We start from the raw sequence: 14,686 nt of genomic DNA, 5'->3' as shown, positions 1-14,686 counted from the left end.
CTTCCGAATACACTTTTGTAAACAAGCTCGTTATTAATCCTACGATTCAACTCAATATAGGTTGGTATCCTATTTGATTTATCCAGAATCAAGTTTCGAGGAAGTTGAGTATTAATGTTAACATATTCCCATTGCCAGTCGCTTTCATTTTCTCCGTTTCTCGACAGTTTCCATACGTTGGTTTCTAAGGCATGAGATCCACTTCGCTGCCATATGTAGTTGTGTCCCCCACAAGTTGTGGAGGCGTAAATATAATCCCCTAACATTGGCAGGCAGGGGAGTCTTTTCCAAACAACATTGAACTCTCTTAAATTGAGCAACCACACTTTGTACACCTTATGCCAAACCTTGCGTTCTTCTCTTACAACGCCTGGAGTGAACAAATATAAGCTCTCGCCGCCGCACACAAACACAGAATCAAATGCCGCGTTCGGAGGTGGTTGAAGTGCGTTCTACATGCCACGAGAGGGATTCCACACACACAAACTCCTCTTGTTGAGGCATTCCTTGGACTCAAAAATACGCAATACAATGAACTCGCCTGGGGAGATAATAGCAGCCGCGTTATAAACACGATCATATAATAATGTGGTATGATCCGCCATAGCATTGCCCCACGATCGACTCAACAACCTCAGGACCGGCCTGGAATCCCATGGCATTGCCCGACATAATTGAGGAATGACTTCCCCGAGAACGACGTCATCACTGAGTCCAGAAACTAAGTCTCTTTCTGCCCAATAGCATAACAAAATACTTTATTACTGTGTGCAGAAACTAAGAATCTTTCTCCCAAATGACAAAAATCGCAGAAAGCATAGAAACGAATGTTTAAATAGAACAATGAAATTTGAATGCAATAATCAAGAACAAATAGCTAACTCACCTGCTGCCATGGATGTCTGAGATGTCATATCAGTAGCCGTTTCTCTGTAATTTCCTTCAATTGCGTCTAATCTGTTCGCAAGGTTTTCCATCTTTACTAATATAATGTGTTCACTTCACACAAAGGTGTGTGAGATAACAGATTTTCAAGAAATATATATATATATATATATATATATATATATATATATATATATATATATGTTTTAGGGGTGGTTGAAAATGTTCACACGATTAGAAGAGAAGTCGAGGCCGACCATTTTTCGAAATAATATAATTGAGGCCACAGTGTTCAGCTAGGGGCTTCCCAAGATTCCTCCAGTTGCCCTACCATTCGAAGGGTTCGTCTGAGTAGAGTTTGAAAAATTCGTCCCAGTTTTCTCGACTGGTGAAGTCTTGCAAGGCCCCTAGGAGTTTCTCTTCGACTTTCCTGCTCTTCCTGCTGAAAATTCCATCATTATAGGCTAATGGGCAGTTGTACACATGCGGATGTGGCCACTAAGAAAAAAGCTGCGAAAAAGCTTGATAACAGGAAAAAGCGGCCATAGAATAGATAAGATGCAAGTCATCCTTTCTAAAAATAAAAAAATATATTAATAAGGAAAATAAAAATATATATTAATAAGGAGATCGTTGGGAAAAAGCAGTAAAAATGTTTAATGGGAAAAAACAGTAAAACTCTATCGATATTTGGAAAAAGCAGTGACTTCAAATCAATGGTTGAAAGTGTTTCCCTTGATCCAACGAAACAGGGTAAAAGTGTTGACGATTGTTGATGCATAGGAAGGCCTATCGGCCTAAAAATAAAAATATATATTAATAAGGAGATCGTTGGGAAAAAGCAGTAAAAATGTTTAATGGGAAAAAACAGTAAAACTCTATCGATATTTGGAAAAAGCAGTGACTTCAAATCAACGGTTGAAAGTGTTTCCCTTGATCCAACGGAACAGGGTAAAAGTGTTGACGATTGTTGATGCATAGGAAGGCCTATCGGCCTAAATATATATATATTTTTTAAATTGAAATTCAAAAATATTTAAGGCAATATAATAATAACTGTTATTATCTAATTTTAAGGTTATTACGAAGCTAGATATTAAATTGATATACAAAACTTTTTGTTCATAGGATAAGGAATCCACTTCCACTTAACAGCACTACTAAATCTACAAAGTGAAAAAACACATGCTCTTAATCATTAAGCCCACTCAAATCATATATATATATATATATATATAATTCATTTATATATAATTGATTCTCAAAAATATTTAAAATAACAAAATACAACATTAAAGGGTTATACATCCGGCTTTAAAAATTTAAAGAGACATCATGTTTTGCCATATTTTAAATGATATGATATCCATTTACATGAGGAATATGCATTTAGCATGTTTATTTATTTTTATTTTTTTAGAGAAAAGAAAAAATAAATCACTTATAATAAGTAATAAGTTATAATAAATAATAAATTTTAATATGGATAGTAACATTAACAATGTATATATTTAAATTTAATTATAATTAATTATTATATATTATTTAATTATATATTTAGTTTAAAAGTTCTAATGTTTAATTTCTCCCCTACTTATATTATAACAATTTTATTTTAATGTTTTATTTTTTAATTTAGATATATTTGAATTAATATGTGTCGGTGAAATAGTATCGTACATGTAAAATTTTCCAAAACATATTGCAATGTAAATATGGAATATTTAAGGGTATCAATATGGGATGCCTAAACAAGTATTTAAGAGGAATAATAATAGAATAATAGTATTGTTCATATATCAAATCAAATAATTGAATATAATTTATTAAAGGTGTTGGTATAATGACAATGGTAAAATCCCATCAAAAGTTAAGAGTTGTTTAGTTCATGTTCCTAAAAGAAACCCCAAAAATAATTGACTTCAATCATGGATATTTTAATCTCCTAAATTCTAATTGAGATGATTTTTTTTTTTTTAACTAGGTGATTTTCTATGAGAATTTAAATTTATAACTTTTTTATTTAAATTTATCCTAGAAATATAAGGCTTGATTTAAATGTTTTGGCTCTCATTTTTCCCTTAGAAAAAATATACATAAAAGAGAAAAATTACCCTATCTTGGGTGAGGAAAGGGATGTGATACCAGTTTTCAAGTGCCTTAGATATGAAAGTAGAATCACATACAAAACATCTAAGGACAAAATGAAAATTAGTATTACCTTATTAATATCAAAACTTTTAAGGTAGGGTAACAGTTTCTCATTTACCTTTTATGGAAGGAATCACTCCTATTCACTTACCTCTTTAAGGAGAAAAACTCTTACTAAGCTAAGATCAATTATAAAATTATTCCACACTTCTCATAAGGAGGTTTCCATCCTTATTTATAATTACCATAAAAGTTTAGAGAATTCTAATATAAAAAAAAATTCAGTTACCTAGTGGACCTTCTTAAATGAGGCTCCATTACCTTCATTCACTACTCATAACCATAGTTTGTCTAAATAATATAGTGGGTGTTGTCAAACATACATTAAATAGTTGATGTTTCGATGAGGGTGCCCTCATCTCAGCATGGAGAAGATTGTCCCATGGTCACGATTTTCTAAGAAGATGATGAGGTCTTTTAAAAGTGCTAACAACTCAATGATGGGGACTTATTTGGGTGATTTCCTAATTCGAACTCCTAATCTATTCATATTTGTATGCTATTTTCTCCTTGTCTATAACATCTGATTTCTAAGGATATTGGTACAATTTTTATGGCTCTTTGTGAGCCTCAAAAGGAAAAACACCCTTTGTGATGCACTCATGTTGAAGTTGATGCCACAGCATGTATGTCTACCATCTTTCAAACCACTTCTATTTGTGTTCGCAGTCGTGTGTAGTTGAGGAATTTGCTATAAGCATCAAGCATGCCAACAAAGAGAATGAACAGGAGGACACCATGGTAATTGACTTTATAACAGGACTTGGTTTGAGTCACCCCAATGACACTAAATTTCACTCTATTGTAGAATTATATTAGCACACAAAATATTTTATGACTCATTACCTAAATTCTCCAAATAATGAAGGGAAGGGGGATATGTGACTGCATGGAGTTAGTTGAGAATTAAAATCTTTTAATTATCACTCTAGTTTCGGGATTGGTCAAAAAGGGAAAAATATAGATTAAATCTCTCGAGCCTTGGGATACTCCAACCATCTTTTACTCCTTTTTAGAAGAAGTAGGTTACCCCACTCTTATATAATCATTAATTTTCATAATATTTTCTAGAATTTTTGTTTTTATAAATTAATACTCAAACATTTCTTAACTATAACTATGAATTCCATATTAATGAATCTAGTAACTTATATAAATATTATATAAGACTTCTAAATTTTAGATCAAATTTTCTTCCATATTAATGAATCTGGTAACTTATATTTATGAATCTGGTAAGTTATATAAATATTATATAAGACTTCTAAATTTTAGACCAAATTTTCCCTCGTGCAGTTTCTATCTTTTTTCTTCCCTAGATTTATGTGTTTATGTGTTAAGGATGATTAGATATTATTGAGAATGACTCTCTATATTCCATCTACTTTTAATGGTAAATGTATTTATATATTATATTTAAATTTTATAAAAAATAGAAGATTGAAAAAAATTATATTAATTTAATAAAAAAATTTTATTATTTAAATTTAATTATTATATTTTATTGATTATGTAAATGTAATATTATCTATTTTTATGTGATTTAAATATTACCTAAATTAAGATTTTATAGTAATTATGCTCGGTTTTAGAAACATCACTCTATTTTTTTCATATATATATTGAAAAATTTTATTATATCATTTTTAATTTAAATGAAAAAGTAATTGAAAATATATATTTAATTTATTATAAATATTTTTGTATTAAAAGAAAAGTGTAATATTATTATCAAAAGAAATAAAATTTTGGATCACTTGGATTTATCACAATAATGGTTTAAAGTCTTTATAACTCAGAAAAAACAAAAACAAAAACAAAAATTGGATTCATTATGTGTCTATACAGTTGTACAAATCGTCCACTCATACTCATCTCTTTCTTGTTTGTTACTTCCTTCCAAACCCCTAATCCATATTAAATAATAACCAATTTTGTTTCCGCTAAGTTTGTCACAGAGGGGGAGCTCATTTTCAGATTCAGAGTTCTCCATTTCATGAGATTTTTTAGTTCCCAACATCGTTTCAAATCATTTTGTCATTGCTTTGGTGACAACAAGATATCTCCATTTCATGAGATTTTTTTAGTTCCTAGCATCGTTTCAAATTATTTTGTCATTGCTTGGGTGACAACAAGATATGATGTGACTTCTGTATGTTCTTATTGGTATCTATGATCTGTGGAGGGAGCTTATCTCTAGTGGCATTTTCAGTGTATTTTCTTTCTTTGTGGGAAGGGTGCTTTTGATTGTTTTCCTCTTCATTATTTAAAAAAGAGGGCTTGTAGGGTTCTTCCCCTTTGTTAACTAAAAAAGAGGGCTTGTAGGGTTATTAAATCTCTATTTTAGTATGTGGCCCTTAATGCTTATTTGCTGGTTTTTTGGTGAAAGCGAAGCTATCTTGTAAATTTCCTATTTGGTTACATGCATGACATTTGAATGTGGTGTTCCTTAATCATGATGTTGTGTTAAGTCGAAATGTCCATTTTTCAACTAAATGCAATCTGGTAGCTTTTTGCTAAGGTCTATCTCCACAAAAATGGGGGCATATGTACTTTGTTATTCTCCACAAAAATGGGGATATATGTACTTTGCTATTTTGTTATTCTGTTATTCTCTCACTGTCTTTTTCTATGAATAATCCTAATGCATTTACTATGCCTTCAAATAGTTGGTGATGCTAAAAGGGAAGTGTCACGCTTCCACAAATAATTTTTTTTTTTATCTATTATAACATAGCAATATTAACTATTCTACATATGGTTAATACTTTCACGTTCACCTAAGCATTATTACCATGACATATACATTGCTTAATATATAATTCTTATAATCACACAAGCATTACTACTTTGATATAATCATTGCTTAACATATATATTCCTATAGTCGCGTGCACACATACATCATTACCTTCTTCGTGATCATGACTTTAATGATACAATCTAAATTATACATTAATCTTATGGAAATGAAAATGTCATAACCAACGAGGGCTATGGGATAAGTTATGCGTTGACTGTGCACATGTATCTTTATAATGTCACTGTTGATAATTGTATGTTTATTACATATCCCGAGAGATCGGGGTTGATCATCTGTCCGGCGATCATAATCTCGAACCAGGTGTAAGCATTCTCCATCGTCCATTTGGGGAGATGAAGGGCAGATGGCAAACTGCCATGTGCGCCCTGTACATTAAAGTTTACGGCCCTGACTCCTCGGCCTTGTCACTTTTCGCGCCTGAAACTTCCAAGGTAAACCGGCAATCGAACGGTTGTCATTTCTTCCTGCAGATCAAGGGTTTACATCATGCCACGAACCGGTAATCATCTGGAGGGGTTTATATCTTGGTTTACACATCCGGGTCGCCATAACTCTCATTCCATTTTCTCCGCCTTGTCCCAGCTCTGTAGCTTGTTCCTCATGGTGCTCCGCTGCATCGACCTTTTTGCCTCTGGCATGCAGTTCCTGCCATTCTATTCGACTTCATCGCTGTTCGAAGGTAATGGTACTCAGGTTTACAAAACCCAGGTGCAGCTGGGATAAGGTTATTTGTTTTATTTCTCTGCTCTGGATTTCTTTAAGGTTTTACGCCAGGGTTGCATGGTGCTAACTCCATTACAGTTTCGTGCAGGTGTGGAACCTTTCACCGTAAGGAATAAGGGTTCCTCTTTCAGCTGCCTTGCTCATCGACAGGTAAGCATCCAACCCTCTTTCCACAGCAATGCATACAGGGTTTTATATGGTCAAGGTCTGAGTTTCGTTCATTCACTTGGCAGGGGTTCTGGCAATGAATCTCGAGTCTGTCCCCTGCGCAAGCTCAGGGTCTCCTGAAGGCATTTAGTTTTTTTTTAGTTTTTGTTTAATGAAACCCTTTGCTAAGAAACCCGAGGATTGTATTACTGTGGCTTATATATGATACACAGTTACCGTCTCAGACTAAGTACTGGTATTCGTTTTTGGAACACAGACTATTGTTATTTCTTGAGCTCGGTCTCTGCTCGAATGGTTGATTTACTTGATGATGTTAATAGGTAGAACGATATTACGGCCGTCTGGTCATTTGTCTTCAATGGACTGTGCAATTTACTCTTCGATGTTTTAATATAAACCCATGTCTTTTACTGAATGTTTGTGTCTTTTTTCCTCAGTTTAGATGAGTAACATATTGCCATTTGGCTCCGACTTGAATACCTCCATTGGCTGAGCGCAAGCTCCGGCTAGAATGGTTGCCAAGTCAGGGTTTCACCGGCTATAACTGCCTGAGGGAGCGCGTAACCCTGGTTACCCTAGCTCTGCCCTCGGCGTCCATTATTAATGTTTATGTTATTACAGCGATTGTATATTCTTCAGTTCAGTTTTCGCATAGTATGTAAATGGTAATATGAAACTATTGTGATGAGATCTGGTTTTGATATCCCTCCTTGAGGTTCTCCTCACGGCCATTGGGCCAGGGTTTCTATGTTTAACATCTCTGTTTATTTTATGCATATATCGTGTTTTGTTACGGCTCGGCGGAATGGAGGGAAACTCCAGTTCGACATTGCAATATATATATATATATATATATATATATATATATATATATATATATATATATATACATATATATATGCCTTAATGTTACATGCAGGCTACAGTCTTCAGTGCGGAACATATGTACATTTATGTTTTTAATTCGCTGTATAAGAGATTTCTGGATTCGGTTATTGAATACATCTCTAGGGTTTATCCAGCGACCTTATGGTTGAATATCTGCTGTCGTTAAATGATGAAACCTTTGAATTCGGTTTAATTTCTTATTTCAAAAATGGTTGTAAGTTCTTTCGAATGGAATTCTTGTCCTTATCGTGTGCCTGTTTGTGCATTCTCTGTTATAATACAGAAGATAATGTTTTTCCTCTTTTCTATTAACAAAAGAACAGTTAATCTCAGTCTCTGTCTAAATTACAGAAGTTACTTTTCCTATCATTTCCTCTCAAGAAAAGAACAGTTTATCTAAATTCTATTTAAACCGCAGCTACCAGTTTTCTTTCTTCTTTTCATTTAAAAAGAACAGTTAGAGGTTTTTCCTCAACACAAAATAATAACAGAAGTATTCAGTAGATGTATGCATTGTAAGCCATACCTGGTTCTCTGCAAACCTACTTGTAAATGCTTGCCAAACCACCCGTCCGTAGGAAGAATTCTCTTTGACCTTCCGCCCCCAAGCACTTGCAGGTCCTACTCGACCGCAATAACACTGGTCTCGCCAGTAAACGCTATCTGATCCTAACCAGACATAGCGTGCATAGGAAATTCTTTTCCTCTTATGCCATCTGATCCTAACCAGACATAGCATGAATGTTTTCTCTCTTTTCTGCCATCTGATCCTAACCAAACTTGGCAATTCCCCTTTTTCCTCTAGGGTCTCAACTACCTCAAGGTAGTTAGGGTTTCATCATAACTGATTCCTCAGTTACTAACCAAGATTAATCATAAACTCAGTTCCAATAGTGCCAACACAATTGTTTTTCATTAACATAAAATTAATAACAAGAATATATATAATTTCAAATAAAGTCTCTGTTCAATAATTACTTTTATCATTTACCAACATTAACTTTTCACAGGGGATATTACATCTCCCCCTCCTGAAAGTCTACATCGTCCCGATGTTGCTGTTTATCCAAAAACAGTCTGGGATAAGTATCCCGCATCATTTGTTCATCTTCCCAGGTGGCCTCTTCAGGCCCAAAGTGCTGCCACTGCACTTTAACCTGGCTGATGACCTTTTTCCGCAGCTCGACTCTTCTCTGATCTAATATGTTCACTGGTTCGACCAGGAACTCTCCTTCCGGTTCCACCTGAAACACACAACAATTAAATCAGCTGCTTACTAGTATTCTATTTCAGTTTACATTATATAACAGTCTTCCCTTACCTGAATGTCTTGCCAACTTATTATATGCCTAGGATCATACACATATCTCTTTAAAACTGATACATGGAAGACATTATGGACCCGAATATGGCTGGGTAGGGCGAGCTGGTAAGCTACCGGCCCTACTCGTGCCAGAATTTGGAATGGTCCACAAAAACGCGGTGCCAATTTGGCACAGGTATTCCATTGGAGGGTACTTTTCCTAGCTCGAATTCTGATGTACACATGTTCACCCACTTGGTACTCTTTAAATGTTCTTTTCCGATCTGCGAAATTCTTCTGCCTGTCCTGTGCCATCTTTAGATTAGCTCGAACTTTTTTCACCATCACTTCCATTTCCTCCAACATCTCAGGACCCAGCAAAAATTTGTCCTCCGGTCCACCCCAACTGGAGGGTGTGCGGCACTTCCGGCCGTAGAGTACTTCGAATGGACTCATCTTCAAGGATGAGTGATAACCATTGTTATAGGCGAATTCCACTAGGTGTAGATACTCCTCCCAACGCGTAGGTTGCTGCATCACATAAGATCTCAGCATGTCCTCCAGTACTTGATTCACGCGCTCAGTCTGTCCGTCAGTTTGCGGATGATATGCGGTGCTGAAGTTTAATTGAGTTCCTAGACCTTCAAATAAGGTCCTCCAAAAGGCTGAGGTAAACTTAACATCACGATCAGATATTATTATTTTCGGCAGCCCATGAAGTTTAAATATATTTTGCATAAAAATGTTTGCGATTTGAGCTGCACGATAAGTGGATTGAACCGGTATAAAGTGAGCTGACTTGCTGAGTTTATCCACTACCACCATTATAGAGTCATTGTTCTTTTTGGATTTTGGCAAACCGGTAATGAAGTCCATGGTTATGGTCTCCCATTTCCATTCTGGTATGGGTATTGGCTGTAGCAGTCCTGCAGGATGCTGATGTTCAGCTTTCACCTGTTGACACTCCAAACAGCGCGCCAAGTATTCTACAACATCCTTCTTCATGCCTGGCCAGTAATACTCCTTCCTTAGTGAGGTGATTAATTTCTGGTAACCAGGATGCCCTGCATAAGGACTTCTATGATTTTCATCCAGAATCTTTTCTTTAATACTGCTCTGATTGGGTATGTAAATCTTCTTCTGAAAGCACAACATGCCGGCTGTATTCAAGGTATAACCTTGTTGTATAGAACGGGTATCTGAATTTTGCACCAAATGCTTCTTTTGCAAATAAATCTGATCTTGCGCCGCAGCCTCCTCAATCTCTTGGTCAAGAGTGGACCATCCTTGACTGATACCAATCTCATAAATGCAATGCACTTTTCGGCTTAGTGCATCAGCTACTCTGTTCTCCTTTCCCTTTAGGTGTTTAATTTCGAAATCGAAATTTCCCAAAAAGTCCACCCATCTTGCTTGTCTTGCGTTTAAAGTGGGTTGACTAAAGTAACTAGTCAAGCTGTGGTGATCCGTCATTAGCAGAAATTTCCTCCCTACTAAATAATGGCGCCACATCTTCAGAGCATGGATCACAGCGGTTAATTCCAGATCATAGGCAGAATATTTCTGCTCATGCTCTTTCAACTTCCTGGATTCATAGGCAATCACTTTGCCTTCTTGCATTAGCACTCCACCCACGCCCTCCTTACTGGCATCTGTACAGACTACATACTCCTTTTCGGGATCTGCCACACACAACACAGGTGCTGTGGTAAGTAATTGCTTGAGCTGTTCGAAGCTCCGCTGACAGTCTGCTGTCCATTTAAACACTTTTCCCTTCTTTTGCAAGGAGGTAATGGGGAAGGCAACTCTAGAAAAACCTTCTACAAACCGCCGGTAATATCCAGCCAGCCCCATGAAAGATCGAATATCTGCTACATCCTTGGGTGTAGGCCATTCTATTATAGTTTTGATCTTTTCGGGGTCTACAGCTATACCTTCCTTTGTGATAATGTGACCCAAATACTGGATCTGTTCTTTATAAAAATCACATTTGCTGAATTTTCCATATAGTTGATGCTCTCGTAAGGTCTGTAACACTATCCTCAAATGTTCCTCATGCTCTTTCCTATTCCGGGAGTAGATAAGTATATCATCAATGAAGATCAATACAAATTTGTCTAAGTATTTATGAAATACACTATTCATCAAACACATGAATGTTGCAGGCGCATTAGTTAATCCAAAAGGCAGTACCACAAACTCGTAATGTCCGTAACGAGTACGAAAAGCTGTCTTGGCTATGTCCTCATCTTTGATTCGGATTTGATGGTAACCCGATCTTAAATCGATCTTTGAAAAGATGGTCGCACCCTTCACCTGATCAAACAGCTCGTCAATGCGGGGTAGTGGATATTTGTTTTTAACTGTCAGTTTATTCAGCTGTCTATAATCTATGCACATTCGCAGAGTCCCATCCTTTTTCCTCACAAATAGCACAGGAGCTCCCCAAGGAGAGACACTGGGGCGGATGTACTTCTTTTCCAGCAGCTCTTGCAGTTGCATTTTTAACTCAGTTAACTCCGGCACACTCATCCGATAGGGTGCTCGGGACACTGGGGCTGCTCCGGGTATCAGCTCAATGGTGAAGTCCAAATCCCTTTTGGGTGGCAGCCCTGGAATTTCTTCAGGGAATACATCTGCAAATTCTTGCACTACTGGTATATCTTTAACAGTTGCAACCTTATCCACAGAATCTGCAAACCCCACTTGTACTGCATAAATCTGGCACTTATTCCGGATACACTTAACCAGCTGAGAGGCTGTGATCGGCCGAATCTGCACTGGTTTCTGGATGCCTTGAATCTCTTTTCCCACACCCAGCTCATCTCTGTAAGAGACTGTTTTTGTTTTACAATTAATTACAGACCATCGTCGTTCCAACCAGTCCATTCCTATCAGCACGTCATAGGAACCAAGAGGGAGTACATTTAACTCAGTTGTTATTGTTTGGCCAGCTAACCTTAATGGACAATTGCTGACTTTGGTTAGTACTCGTCTTTTGGTCCCAGTGGCCAGCTGTACTAACCATGGGCTTTTAAATTTAGTGGTTTGCAAACCACAGCTTTCTACCACTTTAGGACTTATATAGCTTAAAGTAGCTCCTGGGTCTACTAAAACAGAAACAGCTCGATCAAAGATCTTACCTTCGAACTCTATCATTGTTGGCTGGTAATCAGCTTGCCAATCCTCCAGTGCTGCATTTATTCTGGGCATGGATCGAGCCACATCTCCTACTGTTGAAGCTTCGCAGATCTGGGACAACTGATCGCTGTCCTTCTGATGAGGGCAGTTTCTGATATAATGGGGTCCACCACAACCCCAACACTGAACAGGTGGCCGAGCTGAGCCTTCATTGTCCAATCTAACTTGCTGTTCACTGTATTTGGATTCTGCAGGAGGCTTGAATCTGCTCTGAGTTTTTGCTGGATTTTTAGTGCTGGCTCCTTTTGAAAAGCCTTTCTGAAAACTGTTGCGTGCTCCTTTACTACCCATAGGCATTTTACTGCCCCGCTTATCTGTCCAACGCTTTCCAGGATTTTCTCCTTTTGATTTGTTCTGCTGATAACACAGTCTTGCTTTTCGAATTGCTTCATCCATGGTTTTCGGATTATCGAACTCTATCCTTTCTCGCATTGTCAGAGGTAAGCTGCTCACAAATCTTTGCACCTTAGCCTTCTCTTCACGAATATAGGGCACGTAGCGAAGCAGGGATGTGAATTTAGTTACAAATTCATCAATGGTCTGCTGTCCAAGCCGCAGATCATGAAATTCTCGCGCTTTTTCATCATAAAAACGTTCTGTCAGATACTTCTCCTTGAAATATCTTTGAAACGTTTCCCATGTCACGTCTTGTTCACTCACTCCCCGTACCATCTTGATCTCTTCCCACCATAGCGTGGCTTTGGCCTGTAGCTGGAATATAGCCAGCCTTGCCTTAAGGTGGTGATCATATTCATACACTTGAAAATACTTATTCATATTAATTAGCCATGCCTCTGCAGCTTCCTCTGATTCCCCATCGAAAAGAGGTGGTTTAATTTTCCGAAATTCCCCTTGCAGTTCCATCCGGGGTCTCTTTGGAGTTTGATATCCAGAAGCGTTAACAGACTTCTCTCCTCGCGTCTCCCCTCTGTCCTCTGCTTCCTCTTGTTCAGTGTGATAGCTCTGTTCATCTGTTATTTGTGCTTGTTCAGGCCTCGGGTGTGACTGCTGTTGATGTTGTTTATCAGATAAGCTTTTTAAAATCCTTTCATGTTCTATATTTAGTCTTGCATTATCTGCACGTAACCGTGCCATTTCGTCCTTCAGTTCCTGAACTGTTCTCAAGAGTGTTGAATCTGCATTGCGGCCTGCTGCTCCCAACTGTACCCAAAACTCAGAATTTCCCTGAGGTTGTTCCATGTTATCTGGAGGTTCCAGATTCCCATAAGGAGCACTATTTGCTCTTCTCATTCTGCTACTACCTGCTTCAGAACAACTCATTAAACAGATTTAATTTATCTTGGCGTATTTCTGAACTATTACCATAATACTGTTTATATTCATGTTGCTGCAAATTTTTTTTTTTTTTAAATTCCCCAAAGGTCACAGAGTTGTAACCTTGGGCTCTGATACCAATTTGTCACGCTTCCACAAATAATTTTTTTTTTATCTATTATAACATAGCAATATTAACTATTCTACATATGGTTAATACTTTCACGTTCACCTAAGCATTATTACCATGACATATACATTGCTTAATATATAATTCTTATAATCACACAAGCATTACTACTTTGATATAATCATTGCTTAACATATATATTCCTATAGTCGCATGCACACATACATCATTACCTTCTTCGTGATCATGACTTTAATGATACAATCTAAATTATACATTAATCTTATGGAAATGAAAATGTCATAACCAACGAGGGCTATGGGATAAGTTATGCGTTGACTGTGCACATGTATCTTTATAATGTCATTGTTGATAATTGTATGTTTATTACATATCCCGAGAGATCGGGGTTGATCATCTGTCCGGCGATCATAATCTCGAACCAGGTGTAAGCATTCTCCATCGTCCATTTGGGGAGATGAAGGGCAGATGGCAAACTGCCATGTGCGCCCTGTACATTAAAGTTTACGGCCCTGACTCCTCGGCCTTGTCACTTTTCGCACCTGAAACTTCCAAGGTAAACCGGCAATCGAATGGTTGTCATTTCTTCTTGCAGATCAAGGGTTTACATCATGCCACAAACCGGTAATCATCTGGAGGGGTTTATATCTTGGTTTACACATCCGGGTCGCCATAACTCTCATTCCATTTTCTCCGCCTTGTCCCAGCTCTGTAGCTTGTTCCTCATGGTGCTCCGCTGCATCGACCTTTTTGCCTCTGGCATGCAGTTCCTGCCATTCTATTCGACTTCATCGTTGTTCGAAGGTAATGGTACTCAGGTTTACAAAACCCAGGTGCAGCTGGGATAAGGTTATTTGTTTTATTTCTCTGCTCTGGATTTCTTTAAGGTTTTACGCCAGGGTTGCATGGTGCTAACTCCATTACAGTTTCGTGCAGGTGTGGAACCTTTCACCGTAAGGAATAAGGGTTCCTCTTTCTGCTGCCTTGCTCATTGAGAGGTAAGCATCCAACCCTCTTTCCACAGCAATGCATACAAGGTTTTATATGGTCAAGGTCT

General features: G+C 37.3%; 1 long non-coding RNA gene across 1 annotated transcript; it reads left to right on the top strand.

Moving 5' to 3' along the window:
- Nucleotides 1-6,483: 6,483 nt before the first annotated feature.
- On the top strand, nucleotides 6,484-7,170 carry LOC149211747 (uncharacterized). Its single transcript, XR_016250180.1, has 2 exons — nucleotides 6,484-6,599; nucleotides 6,732-7,170. It is a non-coding gene; the product is annotated as an uncharacterized LOC149211747 (long non-coding RNA).
- The last annotated feature ends 7,516 nt before the right edge of the window (nucleotides 7,171-14,686 follow it).

Source organism: Pinus tabuliformis, chromosome 1_1, assembly GCF_031772625.1.
Source record: "Pinus tabuliformis cultivar Carrire ecotype Pingquan chromosome 1_1, CPIR1, whole genome shotgun sequence".
In the NCBI taxonomy this organism is placed as follows: Eukaryota; Viridiplantae; Streptophyta; class Pinopsida; order Pinales; family Pinaceae; genus Pinus; species Pinus tabuliformis.
The sequence above is the reverse complement of the archived record's forward strand: the minus strand, read 5'-3'. Positions and strand labels throughout refer to the sequence as shown.